Below are 17,617 nucleotides of genomic sequence, written 5' to 3'. Positions count from 1 at the left end.
AATTTCATAGATTTTAATTATATAATGGTCAAACCAGCACTGTTGCTGCAACTCTCCAGTAGAAGTAGTGCATACTTTTGCCGCTACTTGACTTCTAAAGCTTCAATGCATTAATCTTGTCCTCCTGTAAAAACAGAAAGTGAACATTCAGATCTTTCTTTATTGATGTGCACTGTGGGAACACTGCCCTCCTTCTGTTTCGACTAGTGATTGAATTAGATGCCAGACAACAGTTAACTCCATAGCAGGGAAAGCAATCACAAACGATAAACTAGTAGAAATGCAGAATTCATGCTTATGGTTTAACGATTTCGTGCCACTGCTTATGTACAGTTGTACTTTTCTGACCGTGCTGCAATTTGGTTTAATGTTTTTTTCATATATATGTGCCAAACGCATTGCTTAAAGGGATTTAATTTTCTTACTATATAATAACTAGTGAAGCCATTCCTGACACGCCCGTTGTATTTACTTAGTGAAAATAGGCCAACTCTTGGAATGCACCACGCTTAAAAAGGTAGGTCCAAGCTTTAATTAGAAGTACACGAAAGGTAGCGGGTGTAACTTTGGGTGCCTGTCTCTATTTCCACAAAATATTCTGCAGAGGTAGCTTTCCTTTCTTCAACTGCTTTCAATGTAATTTTTCTTCAACACACTAAAACGTTACCTTATAGACAAAATTAATTGAGCATTAGCTTCAAAGCTTGCTGAAAATAGCAGCTGGACCCTTGAAGTATGTTTTCACGATCTGCTTTAATGTCAGGAAGACGGATGTCTGGAGAGGAGCTGGGTAAGTGAAGAAAGCAGGGCTTCTGACAGTGCGTTACCAACAAATTACATGATCGTTCATGGTACATTGTTCACCTGTGATGAGGCTGCACAGTATTTCCTGCTGAAAGATGTTCGGATAGTTATGAGTGACAACAAGTAGGCATATTCTCCGGACATTTCTATTGTTCAGTTTTAGTGCATAATCTCCTTCTGAATGGCCACTAGTGCATCTGCAGTTGTGTGTGGTAGATGATATGTTCAAGTGTCCCAAAAAGCAGACTGCAGATTAATTTAATTTTAATTTATAAAGCTCCCGAATCACCCCATAAGGGTATCTCTGCGCTAAGACGGCCAAAATCAACCAAGGGGAGACGAATCAGATCAGTGTAGTTTTTAAAACACTTTCTAAACACAAGACAGTCCGTACATTGACGTAAGTGTATGGGGAGTTGATTCCAGTAGAGTGGGGCAAGGATGTACAAGGCTTTGCCACCCAAGCAAGTTTTTTTAAAGCGCAGGATATGAAGAAGTGCTTTAGACCCAGACCACAGGTGCCTGGATGGCAAATAACTGACGAATTTGTCATTTAAATAACTGGGACCCAAGTTGTTTATAGATTTGTAAGCAATACAGCAGATCTTAAATGTAATCCTCTTCCACACCGGTAACCACTGCAGTTTTTGGAGAAAAGGAAGAGACGCTGTTCTAGGGGTGGCATTGGCCACCAAGAGGGCCGCAGTGTTCTGGACTACCTGCAATTTATTTAGGGAGCTTTCATTAGCTGAAAACAGCAAAGCGTTTCAGTAGTCCACACAACTTGGTACTAAGGCCTGAATCAGTGTTTTCTGAGTGCAAAGTGGCAAGAAAGGGAAGACTCTTCTGAGAAGACTAAGGTTGTGGAAGCATACTCAAGCGGTAGAGTTGATATGATCCCCTACTGTTCATTTGTGGTCCATTCGAACTTCTAGGTTTTTTTACCACCTGTTTCGGACTTGGAGCTGAGCCTAGGTCTTCTGGCCACCATCTAGGGGACCACCTTACCGTTGCTTCTCCAAACAACATTATTTCTGATTTTCCTGCATTGAGCTGCAAAAAAGTATCTGTCATCCAGTCAGCCATGTCATACCCTCAGAGAAGGTGGTCTGAATATTGGAATTGGTTTTGTCGGAGGAGAGGAGAAGTTGGATGTCATCGGCGTAGGATCTAGGAATGAATCCTAACTTCCTCAGTAGTCCTGCCAAGGGAGTAACATAAATGTTGAATTAAGTAGGGCTCAGACAGGAGCCCTGTGGTACTCCCTTGGTCACTCTGGTGTTCTACGAGTAGAAGGGGCCCAGAATAATGGTCTGAGTTCTGTCAGACAGGAAATTAGACATCCATTTCAAAGCATTCCCTTTAAGGCCTATGTCCCCAAGTCCCCGGAGTAGAGTCTGGTGGGAGAAGGTATTGAACACTGCAGACAGGTCAAGCAGCACCAAAAGTACCGCTTGACCATTATCCAACAGCATTCTGATATTATCAGTGACTGCCACCAACGCAGACTCTGTACTATGTCTGGATCGGAATCCAGATTAAAGGAATCCAAACAGTTAGAGGATTCAACAAATTCAGACAAGTGCTTATTAATATACTTTTCCAGGAGTTTGCTCTGTAAGGGAGCACAAAAATGGGATGATAATTGGATACATCTTCCATGGGGAGTTTGGGATTTTTCCTAATGGGAAGAATTTGTGCTGCTTTCCACCCTAGTGGGAGAGTGCCTTCCTTCATAGAGCGGTTTAAAATAGAACAGATGGGGCCGGCAAGTTGCTTGGATAGTATAGAGGCAGTTTTGGCAGGAATTAGGTCTAATTGAGACCCTGCTTTTACAACGTTTAGTGGAGTTTCTATCTCCTCCGGTGTAAGTGTCGGGACATTTTCCAGTGTTAGAACGTTAGGAATAACAAGTGGCAGGTCTATCTTAGGGCCCATGCAACAGCCCTTACCCAAAGTGATTTTATTGTAGATCACTTTAATTTTCTGAAATAAATGATTTGCTACATTATCACACAAGACTTGAGATGGAGCTTCTTCAATATCACAGGCCCTGGGATTGGGAGATGTTTTTAAAATCTGGTAAAGAGTTCTCTGAATATTTCCTGCTTTTTCCAATTGCGATGCAATATGCGTTTTGCAAGTTTTTCTGGTACTGAGTCAGTGCATACTTGAATCTTTCTTTATCTTGCGGGTCATGTGAGAGGTGACAGTGACGTTTGCGTTTTTTACACTGAATTATTTCGATCTGAAGAGTGGCAGAGTACCATGTTGACTGGTGGCGTTTTATAAGAGGGCACTGTTTAGGCGGTCCATAGTGGATATCAAGCTGGTATCAAAGGAGGCTAAGCGCCTCTCTACGCTATCAGAGTCCGAATTTTGTGATGGAATACAATTATCTTGGTACCGCGTAGGCATGAGTTTACGCCCCTGTCTCTAGCACCTTTTTGAGTGTGGTTTAGGAACCGTATTTGTTCCTTGGGAGCGATAATTAGGGCTCAGGTTGGCAGCCGACAACCTTCCTAGACAACCATCAACACAAAACATTGTTACCACGACAAACGATCAGGACCGATTTAAAAAACAACGCACAGTGGGCAACCCCCGAGCTATATGGCCAGAATACCATTGACAAAACGCTATCGGATATCAAACCTAATAACCACTACAATGACCCCTCCCCTCTAAATGCCTGAAAAGAATCAATCATATCATCGTCCCAATATGGACAAAAATAATAAATGCCTCATTTAGAAGGGATCCTTCCTGAATGTCTAAAAACTGGTCAAGTCATCCCCATCATCAAAAAACCTACAGCGGACCCAACAGAGCTGAATAACTTTCGCCCAGTAACCAATATTCCGATACTTGCCAAACTAATCGAGAAATGTGTACAAAATCAAATGAGCAAACATCGCCAATTTCAAGCTGCTAGACGACTGCCAATCCGGATTCAGATCAGGCCACAGTACAGAATCAGCAATCTTACATATAGTGGATGCTGTTCTGCAGGCCCTAGACCACAATCAACCTTGCCTACTAGTCCTTCTTGACCTGTCGTCTGCCTTTGACACGGTAAACCATGAAAAATTGCTAGCCAGACTTCAGTACAGGGTGGGACTATCTGGAACTGTTCTGAAATGGTTCGAATCCTTTCTCCAGAACAGAACCCAAAGATTCATAGTCAAACAGTCGCTTTCCCCATCTTGCCCGAATTCGATTGGAGACCCTCAAGGCTCTACACTATCCCCTTCACTATTCAACCTCTATGTTGAACCCCTCACGGAAATTCTCTGAGACACAAACATATCCTATCACATGCACGCAGATGACACTCAGATCTACATCAAGATAACTTCACTGGAAGACAAAGAAAATGAATGAGGCCTTGAGAATGTCACTACACTGGTTAACTATTAATCATCTGAAACTAAACGCACAAAAAACAGAATTCCTATTAATTTGACCACCTAAGAAATCCGCAGAAGTTAAGGAATGGACCAAATTGATCACAGCACTAAATTGCACCCCTACACTAGTCGAATCAACAAAATCACTAGGAATCACACTTGATAAGAACCTTGACATGAAAGCCCACATCAAGTCAATGACAAAAAGTGCCCGGTTTCACCTGAACTATATAAGAAAAGTGAAACCACTCATCTCTACGGTGGACCTCAAACTAGCAGTTCAGTCATTAGTTATTTCAAGGATCGAATATGGATGTACAACTATAGCAGGTCTATCAAAAAACTCCACAGCTCCACTAAAAGCATGTCTAAATGAGGCAGCAAGACTCATTACTGGAACCAGAAAATACGACCATATCTCCCCTCACCTGAAAGCATTAAACTGGCTACCATACGAAGCTAGAATTCAATTCAAACTGGCATGTACTACACAAAAAGCGCTCCACTACAAAACTTCAAGGTATTTAGCTCAGAAAATAGAGCTCTCAGGAGGAAGCAGACCAGCTAGGAGTGCCAGAGATCTGCTGTTGAAGCCACCCATCTTTCGGAAGAAGAAAACATATGACAGTGCTTTCTCCGGAGCAGCCCCCAGAATATGGAACTCACTCCCTCCAAACATTAGAAAAATTCCAAACATATTAATATTCAAGAAGGAAGCAAAGAACTTCCTAATGAGCAAGTTCTTTCCATAGACTAGACTGCACACTTTATCATCATGTCTATGACCCAAACGCTCGATCATGAACCGGTTCTGCGGGAGAAATAACGGAAAGCACATCAGAACCGTGTGGATAGAAATACTGTTAAACAGTGTAAAAATGTATGTTTGCTGAAAATGACAAGAAAGACATGTACAGGAATACTATTTATAATAATGTTGCTTTTCGCTATGTATCTCAATTGTTTCAAAATGATGTTCAAAAAATTTAAATGTTAAGCGCTCTAATACCCAACGGTCAAGTCTGCGCTATATAAAACTCTATAAATAAATAAAATAAAAAACTCAATCATAGAATGATCTGACCATGTCAGGGGGAAGGTTGCCCCGTAAGAAATATTGGGGGAAGTTAGTTAAGATTAAATCTAGCGTACGTCCTGCCAGATGAGTGGGTTCATTATTTATCTTGAATAGGTTAAGTGTGGACAGATCAGTCAGAAGTGTGGAAGCCTCTTGATTAGCAGGATTTTCGCAATGTACGTTAAAATCACCAAGAAGTAAAAAAATCCCTTGTTGAGATAACATGTGGAGAGATGAGTTCTATAAATTGTGAAGTGAATCTGGAGAGTGGTCCTGGAGGACGATATACAAGAGCTCCTTTCCAGCTGATTCGCGAGTGTAGATAGATCTATTCTGAAAACTAGGATCTCCAGCAGGTCATTACATATTTGGTCTAAGGATATATATTAATGGGGTATCTATAGAAGATGGCGAATCACCCCCCCCTAACCCCCCATTGGTCTGTCCAGGTTTTAAATGTGATAAACATCTAGAAGTGCCACTGTAATTGTAGGATTAGAGCAGGGTTTGGTCAGAAACCCTATATAGAGGAGTGTGGAGGAAAGCAGATCCCAAATATTGACTGCATGGTTGGGCAAAGATCTGACATTAGCCAAAAAACAGTTCCAGTCTCCGTTGTTGTGGAAGACCTGGGGAGAGCACTTCTTATCGCTGGTGCAGTGGGGTTTATTTATTTCCTGATGGGTAGTAGTTTTATACATCTGGGGGTGAGCTGGTTTCCTACTTTGAAATCTGGAGGATCAACATGAGAAAGGTCCCACTGCTTCTGCGGATGCGATGCACGTCGTATTTCCTAGAAGTCTAAAGGAATAATCGTCTTTAATCCTGACCAGCTCCTGACTAGTATGTGTACGAGGAGCATCTGTTCTCATTTTTGGATTTTGAGCCAAACCGACAGGGATTTCTGCTCCTGTCGCCAGAAAGGCTTGCCTTAGGCATGCCTGCTGCACGCGTCAACGCCAGGCATCAGTTGAAGTAGAGAGGAGGGCAGCTAGACTGCTGACCTCAGTTCTGGTTTTCGGCAGTAGTGCTGAAAGTTAACTTTTCATCTTCTTGTAATTCACCTCCTAAATAACCTAGACATTTTTTGGTTGTTTAGATGGATCATGTTGGTGGTATACCGCCCCGAGGCTATCGGTTGTGAAGAGCAATTTTTTTTTTTTATCTGATTCACTTTGCTTTCAAGCTCCAATGTTTGGAAGTGGGCAGGGCAGCACATGTACCTTTGCTCCTGCTCTGGTAGAAGCAGCATGAGAACAAGAATGTGCAGCAGACTGTGAGGAACAACTTTGCTCTTTTTGCTGCTTTTAAAAAACATTTTTAACCAGTTTTAGCCTGCTCAAACGGTCATTGAATATCTGAGTAGTTGTGCATGGCTGCTTGGAGGGGACTTTGAAAGGCACAGTGTCATTGTACATCATACCTGCTTACTGCACTTTTTTTTTACTTACTAATGGCAGCGGTCTAGTTTCATTGCTTTGCCACTTTTCTTTCCCGCTCCAGTCTTTGGAAAAGGGTGGGGCAGCACGCATCCTCTCGCTCCTGAACAGATATAAGCAGCATGAGAACACGTATACACCAAAAGCAAGCCTGTCTGCACCCGTCCGCACCCGAATAGCGCCCAGGGCCAGACCCCTGGTCAAATTGCCTCACGCCAGAGACTTTACATTAGTTACTCTAAAAAGAGCTGCTGGCCCTTAATAACATAGGTAACAGCTCCCATGACGTCCTGATGGACCTCAGCCCTGTCTTGAGCCAGGATAGCTTTACCTGCAATCATTGATGTTTTACTTTTAATTATTTCAAAGCATGCAATTGTTTACCTGGCAGGGATGTGGAATTCCTATAGCCCGACGCCCAGGACATATTGTTTGGGGTCAAGGGCAACCAGTTGTAATGTGCATTTTGTCCTTGGGACCAGCAGGCCCAATCCCCTGCAGCACAGACCCTTTGGCTGCCAGTTTGCAGTACCACATTAAGGATCAGGGAAGGGCACTGCCTGCAGTTAAGTTAATATGTGTGTGCATATGTTAATGCTGTTAAACATGTATTAATGGTTCATTAATTGAGACCTTTTATTATTAGGCTTAGCGCTCTCAGTAAATTCAAGTTCTGATTGCACTACTGACAGTGGTTCCAGTATAAAAATGTGGACACACGGTTTCAAAGTTTAGCAATATGAGGCTATGCATAATGCTCCCAGAATGCTCTCTTATTAGATGCAAATATTTGCAGAAGCTTGAAAGCAAGATTAATGATTATTTGCTTTCAATATAAAATGTCCCTAAAAAATTAAAGTAGGAAAACATTTTTTTTGCTAAACTACTGTAAAATTTCAGGTACCATTTCTCTGCAGCATCATTTAGTAAAATGTGTTGATGCATGCTAGTATTTCCCCAAAATATTCATATTAGAAAATCAGTGTAACCAGTTTCAATAAGATTTTGGAAAACATAAAATAAACAATCATTGGCAAAGCCAGTAGGTCTGAAATGGTGGTCACTGTTTTAGTTTTGGCAATGCGTGACTTGTTTTGGCATGGTTTTTGTAAAACCTTATTGATGCGAGATCTGCCGGGCCCTCACCATTATAACAAACATTGGCAAAAGCAAAAAATAGTTTTGGGTCTCAAAAAAGCACACACTGCCACATTAGTTACCGGCACTGAAAAACACTACTTTGTGTGCCAATATACTCCTTATGAAAGAGCAGAATGCTCTCACTCACATGAAGCCAGACGGTACAGAGAGATCATTTTAATAAACACAAAAGGTCATGGTTAACACTCGAACAAATTTGGGGCCCAAATTATTAAAGAAAGTCTCCAAAGGTCACCCTTGGTTTATGTCCTTGCATTAAGGGCAGCTATATGGCTTTCATGAATTCACAAGAATTTACAGCAGTAGGGCAAGAAATAGTACTCCTAGAAGATATTTGTGAACTGCATTTTAGCATGAGCAAATATGCATGTGTAGATTTGCTCATGCGAAAACCTGAGTGTTTGCAAGTTTATTTTCCCTCCAACCACTTTTTTCCCAACTCTGGAAGAAGGTTTACGTCTGCCATTGTCAGGAGTAAATTTCCAAAAATGTTCAGTATTGGAAAAGATTAGAGAAGAGTTGTTGAAAACCCTTAAAACATGCAAGTTAAGGTTTGCACAGACTCAAAAGGACATTCCAACCCTGGAACTATTGTTTACCACTACCTTCAGTCCCAGCATGTAGATCTGCGGAAACGTAGCAAAATAAAGGGATTACTAGCATTCAAACACTACTATGGTATGAGCCCTGGCATAATCAGAGAGGCTGTATAAGAGCTCTTATATAATGAGATTGCTGCCATAATTTGTCGCTGCACAACAAGGCACCAAAGGGACAAGTGGATTTTGTTACAGGACAAGTAGATTTATGAAGCAACCTGCCCCATGGACAAGTAGATATTTTAATAAATTCCACACCCCTGATTACCTAATACACTAAATGAGAATGCTCTTTATCCTGCTAAGAAAGCTGCAAAGGGCGGGCAATTATATATGCTTGTCAATGCCCGTTCTATGGTTAAAAATAAATACGAAATGGTCGTCCTTGAAGAAAATCATCAGCTTTATTACTGAAACGTGGGCTGGCCGGACTTCAGGCTCGGATTTAGTAGTTGCTCTTCAGGCAGCATATTCTTTATTTAGACTGGACAACCTATTAAATGTGGGGGTGGCCTAGCGTTCATCTACCACATGCAGCCAGAGATGAGATTTGAACCAATCACAACACTAAAATGTGAAGCACTTATGTTTAAATATTCAATGCCTAATAATAGTACTTGTAATTGCATTTTAATTTACCGTCCCTGAGGCCCAGAGCCAACTTTTTTCAATTATGAAATGTTCTTCTGAGACCAAAAACTAAGATGATGGGCTCCCGTTTTGCCGACTTCGCTCTGGTTCTGGAATGCAGACAAATAGCTAGGAGCTAGAAAGCACTGAAGGGTCCCTCAATACGGTTATGGGAAAAGGCTGTGGACACCTAGGCCAAGTCTGAGGAAAGAACCATACAGCATGAGGAAGCCAGGGAAATCCGTAGATGCTGGATAGCTGATTTAGGGACAGAAATACTGAGAGCCTGGGTCAGCAGAAAAGACTAACATAAAAGTGAGCAGCGGGACACAGATGAGAGTAGAGAGAATTATATTGAAACCTCTGTTGGATCATAAGAAGATATTGAAAGTTAGATATTTCCCCACTGACGACCCCGTGTTCCCCCATCTCCCCACCCTCCACAGCAGTAAAGTGAGTAAAAGAAATATACGAGGCAAACTTAAAAAAAAATAGAAAACTGAACTGAGGCACCACTAGATATTATTAAGTGGCATGGTTTCCCTGAAAATGGGACTTAGCATAAAACAAGATATGGTTATTAGATGAGAAGATATTTGAGCCCCCCACAGAGTATATAATGCTACGCTAGAACAGGAATGATTTAAAAATAATATGGTACCAACACAGTTTTGAAAAAGAGCTCAAAGACAGAATTGTGAGTACTTACGGAGCTTCCAAAGATGTGTTGATGCAATTAATTATACAAATGTTGCACTTGGTACTATACCTTAGTGTTACCTGTATGTATGCAATTATGAAAAGTGAAAACTACTAATAAAGATTTATCTAAAATAAAGTACTCTTCAGGAAATCTGCTCGAATGTGTTGAATCTTGTGATTCTAGTTGATTTTAATGTTTTTAAGTGGAAGCCCTTATGGATAGGGACACCAAACTTTTAAATGATTACATGTTAAGCTTTGAACTTGCATAAATGGTTCCTTTCGCCACCCACTCAGCTGGCCACATCCTTGACGGGATCTTCAATAACAACCCCACACTTTCATTTACCTCTGCCTTCATGCTGATGTGGTCAGACCACAAAGCAGTTCTTTTTTGGAGTTTCCGGGTGAGACCACAGTAAAAAACAAAATTCTGCACACGACCAAATACCAACCCTGCCACAAAATCAAGTGCAATAACCAGTCAATAAAAACTCCTCCCAATTTGGTGGAAGCTATAGATACAGAGGCTGCTAATTATTCCACCTGAATTGGCAACCTTATCGAGCAACTAGCACCGATAAAAACATACAAAAACTACAGAAAGAAACAATTTGCCCCTTGGTACTCTGCCAAATTTAAATAACAAAAACGCAGAAGACAAGAACAAATATGGAGGAAAACTTATAGCTGTCAAGAGAGACAGATACAAATGATGCATTGAAGAGTACAAAGTCTTGATCACGTCCAAGAAATCAATTCTTTTTTTTTTTTTAAACAAAATCAATACAGCTAAAAAAATCGACCAGAGAGTTTTTCAATACAGTCAGTTCTCCTTAATCAGCATCAGAATCAAAAATACCTCTGGTCCTAACCAAGCCTTCCCTGATAAGATGGCTGACTACCTTCAACATGAGGTTAAAAACCAATTCACTTTAAATTTGCAATGGATTGCAGACGAACCTCTGGTGGATGATTCGATCTCCAATCAAGAATTTCTTACTGAATTTTCCTCTCTGTCAATGGAGCTGGTAACCAAGCTAATTGAAGTCATTAAATCTGGGGTACCCACTGATCCATACCCCTCTAGAATTCTGCATTTGGTCCCAAGGACAATTGCTATACATCTTTCTATACTTCTAAATGCTATTTTCAAAGCTGGACATGTTCCTACAACCTGGAAAAATGCCTCAATCATACCTTTAATAAAGAAGCCATAAATGCCGAGCTGCTACTAACCATTTGCTCGATTAATCTCAGAACGGTTTTAGAGGTGCTCATAACATGGAATCGGCTCCGATTACAGCTACCGAGGAGATCAGAGAAATAGTTGACAATGGTGGCAAAGCTGCCCTCATTTTTCTAGACTTGACGGCAGCTTTTGACACCGTCACCATAAACTACTGCTGTCCCGAGAGAGCAATGGAATCAGTTACTCCTCCCCGACTATGCTTGGGTCCTTTCCAGTGGGGCAAGAGCAAGCAGCTACTCGTTGTCTCCAAGCTATTTTCTCCTCTGTGTGGGGTGCCGCTGGATTCAGCATAAAGCCACACTCAGTTTAATATCCACGTTACCCCTCTGGCAAAGCTAATAAGCTCTTTGGGGTCCTCTATAGTGTCCTGTGCCCCAAATAGTGGATTCCATTTCAACTGACCTCATTGAGGTAGTCACTAGTTAATGTAACTGTATGCAGGAGTTGGGAAAATAGATGAACAAAAATAGGCTTAAACTCAACTCATGGAAGACAGAGGTCCTTCTATTTGGCCCGGACACCTCTTTCAGAGCCCCCATAGGAGGGCCGCAGTATCTAGGAAACTTGCCCTGTAAGACCAGAAAGCTACAAATCTTGGAGTCTACTTGGACGACAAGATTACCTTTGCAGACCAGATCAGTCATGTTACTTCGACATGCTTCTATCTGTTGAACACTCTTAGGAAAAATTCCCATGCGTCCTTTTTGAACTCAGAAATGGTTGCCCTCTTACTATCTAGAATTGATTTCTGTAATGCTTTATATAAAGGTCCTAAAAGAGCATCTACTGGAAAAAACTCACATTTTACAAAATGCCACTGCCCTGCTGTATTAAACGTTCCCAAATTTCACCCAGCCTGTCAAGCAATTGTTGACCTACTCTGGCTCCCAGTAAAAAAATGCGTCACTCGTAAGACACTCTGTGAGGCCCATAAGCTTTGTATGACTCCGGACCAGAATACTTAAACTCAAGGTTCTGCTGGTATGTTGCCAACAGAACACTACGATCTGCCTGCTCTAAGAACAGAAGGGTCCTGAGGTTCAAAAAAGCACTTTGGGGTGGAAAGAGCTTCATACCGTCTACTGGAAAAGCATGGAACACTCAAGTGTAAACTTGTTCCTCTTTAGGAAATGGCTTAAAACCTGGCTTTTTGCCAATTAAACAGCTTGGATTTTTCCAGCCTTTGGCATATGCCGCTCTATGAAGCTAAACTTAAACAGGCATTTGGGCTCATCAATAGAACGATGAGGCAAGATGCATTTCTGTGTCAAGTGCTGTGTTTATGTTTAGAGCGGGAAACTTTGTATAGTTTAGTTATACCAGCATACCACATACTGTTAATTAACGAAGAATTTTTAACCTGGCTTTGTGTATTTAACAACTGAAGTGTACCGTTCCCTAATTCAGGCCCACCTATGAAAAACATTATTTTCATTGTATACCTTCACAACAACCTTTGTGTAATGACACTGTATAGGAAGAGAAGTGAGCCATTGTTAAATCCCTCTACAGAGAGAGGGAATAAAGTGAGCCCCACACAGCTATTGGTTTTTGTAAATACTTCTCCTGTGCTCATACATGAATTGAATTTGTAGAGACCCGAGTAGCTTTGCAGAATCAACAACACATTAATATAGAATTCAAGGAATCTCTCGCTCTCTTCCTCCCATTATATGCCTAGTTTTAGCAAACTGAGACAAGAACAACAAACTGGTCACTCACGTACAACACCAGAACATTTCTTACATAGACCTCCCTGCAACGTCAAAACGCTTACAACCAGTCATTCTCACTGTCTAGTGTAATAACAGTTTGTGAACGTGCTTCTACCGCCGTTGTTCAGTAGTTATATTCTCACTGTGCAGGTTTGAGCTTTTAAGTCTATTGTGTTTGGAAAGTTGGCATCTGTATGAGGATACAGAGTCCGATTGGTGGCATATTTCTCTATATTTTTGATTTTCCATTCAAATTTCTTTGTTTCTCTGCTCCTGGCATGCTATCCTTAATTCGCCATAATTGGTTCTGCCTTTGTCCCCCCTACTTCCCATGCAATCCCTGGCCAGAAGTGGTGTCCAAGGTCTGTTTAGTGTCCAGACAGTCTTGGCTGCAAGGTACTAATGCCCACTTCGTTAATACAATGGGTGGCTTTTTAAGTTCTGTAAGGCACGACAAGTTGTCTGCATGTTCACATGGTTGCATTTGTGCAGCTAAGTTGCTGTCCTTCTATTTAAGTGTTCACGGACCTCACCGGTCACGGGAAAGAATCAGCCTGCTGAACGGTTTCTAATTTCCAATATACTGCCTTTTCACGTTAATGTTTTCGGAAGAGCTTACTCTGCATCTTGCCTTGGTAGCACACAATAGCCAATTCACAAAAGGTAAATAAAAAAAATATACATTAATTTATTTTAACATTAATTCCTATAGTGTTCTAAACTCCCTGCCTCTTATTTTCTAAGGAAGAGTGTTGCAGTACCAGCAGCTGGTCATGTGTGGTACTAACTAGACTTACTCCAGATCTGAAATGGAGAACATTTTCTGCTGTTTTGGGTCCTTTTTCACTACATACCTTTAGAAGTACAGTTTGTGAATAACAAGGGTGTCAACTTTTCTGGGTTGGTGTCAGTCCATCCCCAAACACTTTCCATTGAGTAGGAAGAATTCACCATTTTCCAGCAACTCCTCGCGGCCCCTCACCCATGTACGACTAAGTAGCAAACTAAGATGTAAGAGGATTTCTCCACAGGAAAGATGGAAGTGCAGATTTCCACCTGAAGGTTTGTGAATTACATGTTGTAGCAAGTAGTGCTACTTGAGTACTACTTCACGGATTACAAAATGAAGTTATGAATTAGGCCCACACTATACACTAAAAGGAAAGGTCCTATGTACTTTACACTGATGTAGCCTACTACATTTTCCCACCTCCACTGCTTGCATTCTGGGCAGACACATGAGATATGGGCCATTCAGGACCACTGAGGATGGGGCCTAGAATAATCATAAATAAACATATACCTCACTTGGCCATCAATCAATTACCCAATGATATGTGAAGTACACATACTTAAATCAAGTGCTTGAATGGGAGACTCTCTTTATTATTTCCAAACCAGCTAAAAACAACACAAGCCTGACCTGAACATTAATCTGAACTGTTTTTTTTCTAAACTGCTGCCCACTGTAGGTCTACAGCGCGCTGACCAGCAGTTTGAAAACACATATCTTAAAAATGTAAAGCTCCTATCAAGAGGAGTTGAAGCCTGTAAATAAGTGTGCCTTAAAGGAAGGTTGTTCAAGGTCCTTTGAGAAAACAAGTTAATCCCAAAAGGAATAAGTGCATTACCAATGCCAACATTTTGCATAAGGGAAACATTATTGGAGTCAGAGGCCTTGATACGAGACTGGAGGAACGCAGGCTTAAAAAAAACATTTCAAAATATGTTCTTGGAAAGGGCAGTAAAAGAATGTGGTAGAATTCTCTCAGTAAATCAAGGTTATTTCCACAAGTAAAAATGCTTGTTCATGGATTGCCAAATTTGGGCTAGTAGATAGGCGAGTTAGTTAATGAGAACACGAATGATCACAAGAATGGATGAATAAATGAGCGTATGGACAAGTGCATGTACAGATAATTAATTTGGTGAAGGTATGCATCCATTCTTGAGAATCATATTCGTAGTCATGCATCCACATACACAAACGTAATCACTGAAAATGCCATACTAGTGGCTTTTGATTCCAGTAAAATAATATGGATAATATACGTACGTTTCAGCCAGATCTTTTTATCCGTTGCTCTATTACTGTCATTCGCATGGCACTTCTGCCCACTACAGCATGCGACAGTGGATCAGCTCACTTCAGCCACTGGTTAACTAAACTGCACATTATGGCATTCTGCCCTTTATAAGGAGCATATCCACACACAAAGTTGTTCATTTGCCTGTCAGGGAACCTTATTTTAATATGTGATTTTTGAGACCTGAAAAATATTTTTGCTTTTAGCTTAAGTCTTTTTTGAGATTTACGAGGGCCCAACAATAACAATTTCGCACAAACAATGACAAAAAACAGCAAAGACAAAATGTTGATAGCCAAACTATTAACTTTGCTAATGCTTGTTTTAGGAGAGGGAATGAGGTCGATGGGGGCAGGGAACAGAGCAAGATGGGCCTCTGAGCCACTTCACGGCATAAAGAAGTCCCACCCTATCAAGCCACGCTCTACTTCTCATATGGCGAATATTATTTTCAAGCTGGCACCTCTGCAACTCCCGACTGCACATCTTTAAGGCAAGGACAGCCCTTGCTTAATAATAATCAAATAGCAATAGTGGCTAGAACTTCAAAACGCAGTGTTAATCGTTATACGAAACTACAAGACTTGCTTCAGATACCGTCTAACACAATTTTTCAATAGCTTTCCAAAAGTCTGATTTAAAAATACAACTCTTTTCAACGCTGTGATTGTAAAGGAAAGTTCAAAACTTACACACACATTTGCCGTTCATCCACTAAAATGCGCATTTTAACCTTTTTTGCCACAGCGATTCACCATGCATAAGCTCGGTAGTGAGCAGTGAAAGGCAACTATTGTTTTCGCAGTGAAAGACACGCTACTAAACAGTTAATAATGTAAAAATAAATGTTTCAAGTACAGACATGAAAAGCTCCCAACGTATAGCCAATAACTCAGAACACAAGATGTTTGTATGGAGCAACGCAAATACGCTTTTTAAAACAATTCCTACAAAAACAAGGAAACTAATTTGTAGTATGTATGTTAACAGTCTGCAAACACACTTCTCCCCAATACATATTTGTGTGAACAGAATGAAGGCATGTTACTGTGCAAACAGATATGCCACCCAGCTCGTTCTTTAAACCATATGGCTGAACCTGTGTTTTCCTCTGGTGAGTTCGACATCAGTGAACCCACAGGAGGAGTTCCATATAATTGGTGTTGATTCACCAGTAGTATACACAACTCTGTTAGACTGAACAGCACTCTGCGCCTCCATCCTCACTCTTTGCAAAAGAAAGCTGTTTACCGTTTACCTAGTAACGGGGAGACGGAATGTTGCTAGGAGCTGATATTTAAGTGAAATGTATAGACCTTTCACCTGTTATCCTAAGAATAATGTCCCCTGGTCCTCTCCTTGTAAACTATTATAATTTCTCCCTAAATCTGGTGAGCCACGAAAGGCGGCTGCATTAAAGGAGAACAGGTCTCCTGCTGGTTTAAGGTCGCTTCACCTTAGGCGTTCCCATTTCTCCTTATTGGCAACTGTAAAAGGTAAAGGGCATTTGTAACACTATGTTCCACCCCCTCCCTCACCCACCCGTCACCTTGTAAACAAACGCAGGCACCTCTTCGCAGATCATGCTCTCAGAGTACAGCGATGTGTAAGAGACATCCAGCAGACCGCCCAAGGACTCCCCGTCCGATCACTTCCAGACACTACGAAGGAATACGTCAGCCGCAACGATGTACCTTTAGACTCTACACTATGCATACGGTGATCACCTGTCAGCTACTTACACGGACCCTCCGTGAATTTAGGTTCATGACCGTCATCCGTATCTGCTTATTTTTTTAAAGAGATGTCATTTGTTCATAGTATTAGCACTTCCGGGTCGTCTGACATCCAATCGCAATGCTGAACATATTTTGGGAGTCGTCTTAGAGTGGGCGGTCCTGCCAATGTCTAAAGTAACCTAAGATTGGAGCTTGTGGGAACCCCAGCCATTCCTTGCACGACGTGCAGAATTCCGAAGAGGTGATTGGCTTGGAGTCCGCTCGTGCAGTTGTCCAACCGGTCCATGTACAGTCGGCGGGGCCGCAATTTTAAAGGCAGTCGGGTTTGTCTGGGACTGCAGTTGAGATGAGTTAGTTAAGCTGCTGCTTACTACCCTAGAAATGAAGGCGGGAGGGATGGGAGAGGTTGAGGAGCTTTATGTCATCCGGTGATTTGAGCGAGCGATGGTTCTACCCTGTCGCGGTTTGTTCTCAGCTGACAGCTGGGCAGTCCCTTGGCCTCTGTTTCTGGGCGTGGGTGGGGCTTGACTGGCATACATTGCGCGCTGTCACGGTAAAATAGAAGGTGGTGGATATGTAAGCCACAGCCAGTGATCGAAGTGCATTAAATAAAGTAATGGAAATGCGATGCTGCACACAATAGGTTGGGGGGAGCCACAGAATTGGATCAGGTTGGTACGTTGGAGAGTGATTTGTGTGTGTACTGTGTATCCTTAGGGCGACGGGGTCCTAGTTTGTGACAGGAAGCACTGTGAACATACAAGTCATCATTTGAAACTTGCATAAAACGCCGTAGAAGATAGGTTGCTGCAAAATGCGCAAAAATGTTTAAGATAAAAAAATGTCCTTCCAAATATACATTTTATTAATACCCAGACTCTACGTAGAGATTTTTTTATAACTGTCCTTTAAAAGCACACACTTCACAGCTCAGCTGGTACCTCAATTGAAATAACACTCTAAAAGAATACATCTATATCACCCGTAAGCTTTTTTTTTTT

At 41.4% G+C, this 17,617-nt stretch overlaps 1 protein-coding gene across 10 annotated transcripts in view; it reads right to left on the bottom strand.

The window, feature by feature from the left end:
* SNX13 (sorting nexin 13) overlaps positions 1 to 16,720 on the bottom strand; it is a 598,803-nt gene extending 582,083 nt beyond the window's left edge. For 4 of the 10 annotated variants that reach the window (XM_086941893.1, XM_086941898.1, XM_086941896.1 and 1 more), the window contains exon 1: positions 16,448 to 16,694. The gene's annotated coding sequence lies outside the window, so the exon portion shown is untranslated. Of the gene's footprint in view, positions 1 to 16,426 lie in introns of all 10 variants that reach the window. The other 6 variants (XM_086941899.1, XM_086941902.1, XM_086941894.1 and 3 more) reach the window with 5 other exon arrangements.
* Between the last annotated feature and the right edge of the window lie 897 nt (positions 16,721 to 17,617).

This window comes from Lissotriton vulgaris, chromosome 10, assembly GCF_964263255.1.
Source record: "Lissotriton vulgaris chromosome 10, aLisVul1.2, whole genome shotgun sequence".
Classification (NCBI taxonomy): Eukaryota; Metazoa; Chordata; class Amphibia; order Caudata; family Salamandridae; genus Lissotriton; species Lissotriton vulgaris.
Note: the sequence above shows the minus strand (reverse complement) of the source record. Positions and strands in the feature narration are given on the sequence as shown.